The sequence below is a fragment of the Bison bison genome, unplaced genomic scaffold (assembly GCF_000754665.1).
Source record: "Bison bison bison isolate TAMUID 2011002044 unplaced genomic scaffold, Bison_UMD1.0 scf7180017864072, whole genome shotgun sequence".
NCBI classification, from domain to species: Eukaryota; Metazoa; Chordata; class Mammalia; order Artiodactyla; family Bovidae; genus Bison; species Bison bison.
The window spans coordinates 6,085,002-6,090,569 of NW_011494644.1; positions in this window are offsets into that span (position 1 = coordinate 6,085,002).

Sequence of the window (5,568 nt, forward strand, 5' to 3'; positions counted from 1 at the left end):
CCTTCCAAAGAAATCCCAGAGCTGATCTCCTTTAGGATGGACTGGTTGTATCTCCTTGCAGTCCAAGGGACTCTCAAGAGTCTTCTCCAACACCACAGTTCAGAAGCATTAATTCTTCGGCGCTCAGCTTTCTTCACAGTCCAACTCTCACATCCATACATGACCACAGGAAAAACCATAGCCTTGACTAGACAGACCTTTGTTGGCAAAGTAATGTCTCTGCTTTTGAATATGCTATCTAGGTTGGTCATAACTTTCCTTCTAAGGATAAGCGTCTTTTAATTTCATGGCTGCAATTACCATCTGCAGTGATTATGGAGCCCAGAAAAATAAAGTCTGACACTGTTTCCCCATCTATTTCCCATGAAGTGATGGGACCAGATGCCATGATCTTCATTTTCTGAATGCTGCGCTTTAAGCCAACTTTTTCACTCTCCACTTTCACTTTCATCAAGAGGCTCTTTAGTTCTTCACTTTCTGCCATAAGGGTGGTGTCATCTGCATATCTGAGATTATTGATATTTATCATGGCAATATTAATTCCAGCTTGTGCTTCATCCAGCCCAGCGTTTCTCATGATGTACTCTGCATATAAGTTAAATAAGCAGGGTGACAATATACAGCCTTGACGTACTCCTTTTCCTATTTGGAACCAGTCTGCTGTTCCAAGTCCAGTTCTAACTGTTGCTTCCTGACCTGCATAAATGAGATTAAACAGGGCCCCACCTGGAAACCACAGGCCAGTCTCAAAAGGTGGCTGCAGTGGGCTGTGCAGGAAACAGGAAGGTGTGTCACATGGGAACTGAGGCTCTGGAAGGATAAAGTATCCTAGCACTAGCTCTTTGTTACTAGCTGTTTGGCCTTGGGCAAGTTATTTAATCTTGCGATGCCCTAGTTTTCCTTATCTGTTAAGTGACCATAAACAACAAAGGTCTGTCTCGTCAAGGCTATGGTTTTTCCAGTAGTCACGTATGGATGTGAGAGTTGGACTAAAAAGAAAGCTGAGCACTGAAGAATTGATGCTTTTGAACTGTGGTGTTGGAGAAGACTCTTGAGAGCCTTTGGACTGCAAGGAGATCCAACCAGTCCATCCTAAAGGAGATCAGTCCTGGGTGTTCATTGGAAGGACTGATGCTAAAGCTGAAACTCCAATACTTTGGCCACATGATGTGAAGAGCTGACTCATTTGAAAAGACCCTGATGCTGGGAAAGATTGAGGGCGGGAGGAGAAGGGGACGACAGAGGATGAGATGGTTGGATGGCATCACCGACTCAATGGACATGAGTTTGGGTAGACTCCGGGAGTTGGTGATGGACATGGAGGCCTGGCGTGTTGCGGTTTATGGGGTTGCAGAGAGTCCGACACGACTGAGCAACTGAAGTGAACTGAAACAATAGTACCCAAGTTCACAGGACTGTTGAGGCATCAAGGAGATAATGAAACGTAGAGGGCTTAGAACACTGCCTGGCACATACAGAGTTAAGTGTTATTTAGGGCTGTCTAGTAGGCTCAGGATGGCAGTGACCTGCCAGTTTGAGAGGGAGGCAATAGTGCAGCCCAAAGTACTTGACTGACTCCTTCCCTTTCTTGCCCTGCTTTCTAGTCTTTTTACTGATTTCCTGTCAGGTTACAGTACTGCCAATAGCACTTTACATATGTCATCTCCTTTAGAGCTAATAATAACCCTGTTTTACAGGTGAGAAAATTGAGACAAAACGGTTAGGTATCTTGTCCCAGGTCTCCCAGAATGGCCTTCTTAAGGGTCTTACTGCCTCCTTTCTGCTGGATCTCAGCCATTAAAAACAGATATAGAGTGGACAAGCACTTCTGAAAAGTGTCCCCAATGGCCAACATTGTTTCTGGTGTTAATTACTCTTCCCCAAGGTCTCCACTTAACAATTATATGCAGCAAAATCACCTCCCTCAGACATCAGAGAAGCCACTGTCTGCAGGAAAAGAATGAGGACCCCACCCTGTGAACCAGCAGGAATAAACCTGAGTAGTTTCTATTAATATCCGTCTTACCCTGAACTGGGTCCATCTCTGAGGGGAACTCAGAGGAACCCAGGTGGCTTTAAAGACCATCTCTGCAAATTACCCCCTGGACGGCTCTACCCAGGTAGCAGACACCCCACCCTCAGTTTGGTTATAAATTCCTTACCTGCCTCCAAAACACCTGATTGCAGACCTCTGTTCCTTCTCCGCCCCTGGGGCTCTAGCCAGAAACCTCAGAGCCAGCCTCCACTCTTCCCATGCTCTCACCATCATGTTTACTGGGTCACCCAGTTAAGTGGGAGGAAAGGTCTCAAATGTTCCTTCAACAAACTGCACTAATCTTTACTCCCTGTGACCCAGACAGAGAACATCCACATTCCTCAGTGGGTGAATGAGCACCCATACAGCACCCTTCAATATACCTGTCTTCCCACCTCAACTTAGGTCTCTCCCTTTCACAGGCACCTGAAGGTCAACAGTAAGGAAGTGCTGGGCTCATCCCGGCCTCTGCATGTGCCATTACATGTGCCCCACTGCATGAGAAACTGCTGCCTTCGGGGCCATGCTCACTGGGGTTTTCATCAATCCACTCTTCTGCACTGTACACACACCTGTCCTCAAATGGCAATGCCTTGCCTTTACCTATTACCTGCCTGGCTCAGCCTTTGAGCATTACCTTATGTGCCAAGCACGGTGCAGCGGGCTGGATCCACAAAGATAAGTAAGACATCTACCCTTGGAGAAGCCTATGGTCTAATAGAAAAGACTAATCCAAACAGATCATTTCAATTATAATAAAAATGTCGCAAGAGCCATGACAGGTATTTGTAGGTTGCTTCAGCAACAGAAGTTGTCATTCAATCCTTGAGCCAATGAGGGTAGAGATATGAGACTTGGGAATGAACGACGTGGTCACACTGCAGCCCCAAGTCCATCACCACCACGTGTCAGTCTGGTTCCAGTACCAGGAACAGCTGAGCTTTCCCTGCACAAGAACTCTTTGGAAATTCTTTGTACTCTGGCTGCCTGTCTAGTCAGGGCTCTGGGTCAAGTACAAGACTTTAAGGTCCCATTTTAGGCCACTACATGTTTTTTTTTTTTGGTAGCTTCTATTTTATATTGTTGTATTTTTATACCCAGGAAAGCTGCTTTGGCTCCCTTCTTCAGGGGAAAAAAATTAGAATATAAATGAATAACTAGTTGTTCCAGGGTGTGCATAGTGGATGGATTTGAGGAGGGAAAACCCAACAAAACAGAATAGGCAGAATGAGCAAAGGTTCAGATAAATGAACAAAGGCTGGAGGGGGATGCTTGGGGTGACTGGCATACAAGCGTAACAGAAACCGAGAGAGTGAAGAGATTGGCGAGGGAGAATGTGTGGTAAGTGATCTCTTGACCTTACCAACATTTAATGATTTGGTAGAGGAAGTTCCCAACAAGGTGGAACAAGAGATGAACCAAGGGAAAATAATGTCAGAAACCACCTAGGGAAAACAGCACCACAGGGACTAAGCTGGCAAGGTTAACACAGCTACCACGTGTCCAATGAAGACACGGACTGATGTCTTTCTTTTGTATGCATCTCTGTATCTCTCAGGCAATGGCACCCCACTCCAGTACTCTTGCCTGGAAAATCCCAGGGACGGGGGAGCCTGGTAGGCTAAAGTCCATGGGGTCGCAAAGAGTCGGACACGCCTGAGCAACTTCACTTTCACTTTTCACTTTTATGCATTGGAGAAGGAAATGGCAACCCACTCCAGTGTTCTTGCCTGGAGAATCCCAGGGACGGGGGAGCCTGGTGGGCTGCCATCTATGGGGTCGCACAGAGTTGGACACGACTGAAGCAACTTAGCAGCAGCAGCTGTATCTCTCAACTGCTAGCATAAGGCCTGGCACACAGTCCCTCAGTATCTTTGAAGGAACAAGTATTTAGTCTCCAGTTTAATCCAAAAAGGATATAAGGTAGCTAAATGGGAGCACTTAGTCAAAACCACTCTGTAAGCATAAAGAAAATGGCTGCTCTCCTGTGTATGTAAACCCAGCAGAGGCAGTGGAACCTCTCTGCTGCTGCTAAGTGGCTTCAGTCGTGTCCGACTCTGTGGGACCCCATAGATGGCAGCCCACCAGGTTTCCCCGTCCCTGGGATTCTCCAAGCAAGAACACTGGAGTGGGTTGCCATTTCCTTCTCCGATGCATGAAAGTAAAAAGTGAAAGTGAAGTCACTCAGTCGTGTCCGACTCTTAGCGACCCCATGGACTGCAGCCTACCAGGCTCTTCCGTCCATGGATTTTCCAGACAAGAGTACTGGAGTGGGGTGCCACTGCCTTCTCCGGGAACCTCTCTGAGCACCTTGCAATTCAAGGCATGGTCCAAGAAGCAGCAGCAGCAGGATCTTCTGGAAGGCCACTGGAAATGAAGACTCTCAGGCCCCTTTCCCGAATCTATATTTTAACACAAGTGATCAGAACGCACAATCAAGTTTGAAGAGCAATGCTCCAAGAATAAGCAATTATCACTTTGCTTTTTAGCCTGACACTGAAGTTGGTCTCAGGAACAAAATAGTAACTATATACACTGCTCTTTTAACTTCAAGGTGACACTTTTAACTTTTTGATTCACTGACAGGACAATGCCCCTTGGATGAATCTACTACACTGTCAGTAAATCTTGACAGTGGCTGCACATAAGAATCACTGACAACTTTTAAAAATAGATGGCCACGCTGGACTGCTAGAGATTCTAACTGATTTGGCCTGGGCATTCTTAGGTTTTATTCTAATACCTTAGTGGAGGCTGAAACCACAATTACATGAAGTCCTAGAGTTTGAAAAGGGCATTCTCTACTTTGGGAATCTATCCACCCTTAAGACAATAGTTCTTAACCTTGATGCACTTCAGAGTCACCTGGGGAACTTACAGAGCACACATGTTAGTGCCTCATCACAGAGGAGGTAAATCAGATCGGTGGGGGGCCCACGAGAAACATACTTATTTTTAAGTGACCCAGGTGATTTGAATGTGCAACTAAGGCTGAGAATCATTAAGATAAGGAGAAATTCAGCCTCTAAAAGGTTTCACCAGGTTAAAAAAAAACTTAAAAACTTGCTTCCTATCCTTATTTGCAGGAGACCCCAATACAGGCAAAAGGTGCCACAGGGAGAAACCTGGGGAGAGAACTGCTGCGGAGAAGGCTGTAGGGCGGCGTGTATTCCTCTTTGCACCCAGTCATTAGTTCTTCCCTAGAAAGCTATCACGGTATTTACCATTATCACTACGACTAACGGCGACCAGTATTTTGAGAGCTTAACAAGCACCGCGCTCGGCATTCTACCAGTATGATCTCTTCTAAACCTCGTTGGAACTTCATAAGACAGAGTTTTACAACTCAGACTGAGGCTGGGCGACGGTACCTGGTTTGTCCAAAGTTTTGGTCAGAGGCAACCTGCATTCGAACCCAGGGGTATCTGACTCCAGCTCTGTGCTCTTGTTCACAATCTCTAGGTCACCCGAGTGCCGGCAGAGGTCAACCAAGCACCGTTAGGCAGTGGGAGAGGGAGCGAGCAGGTGTCCCC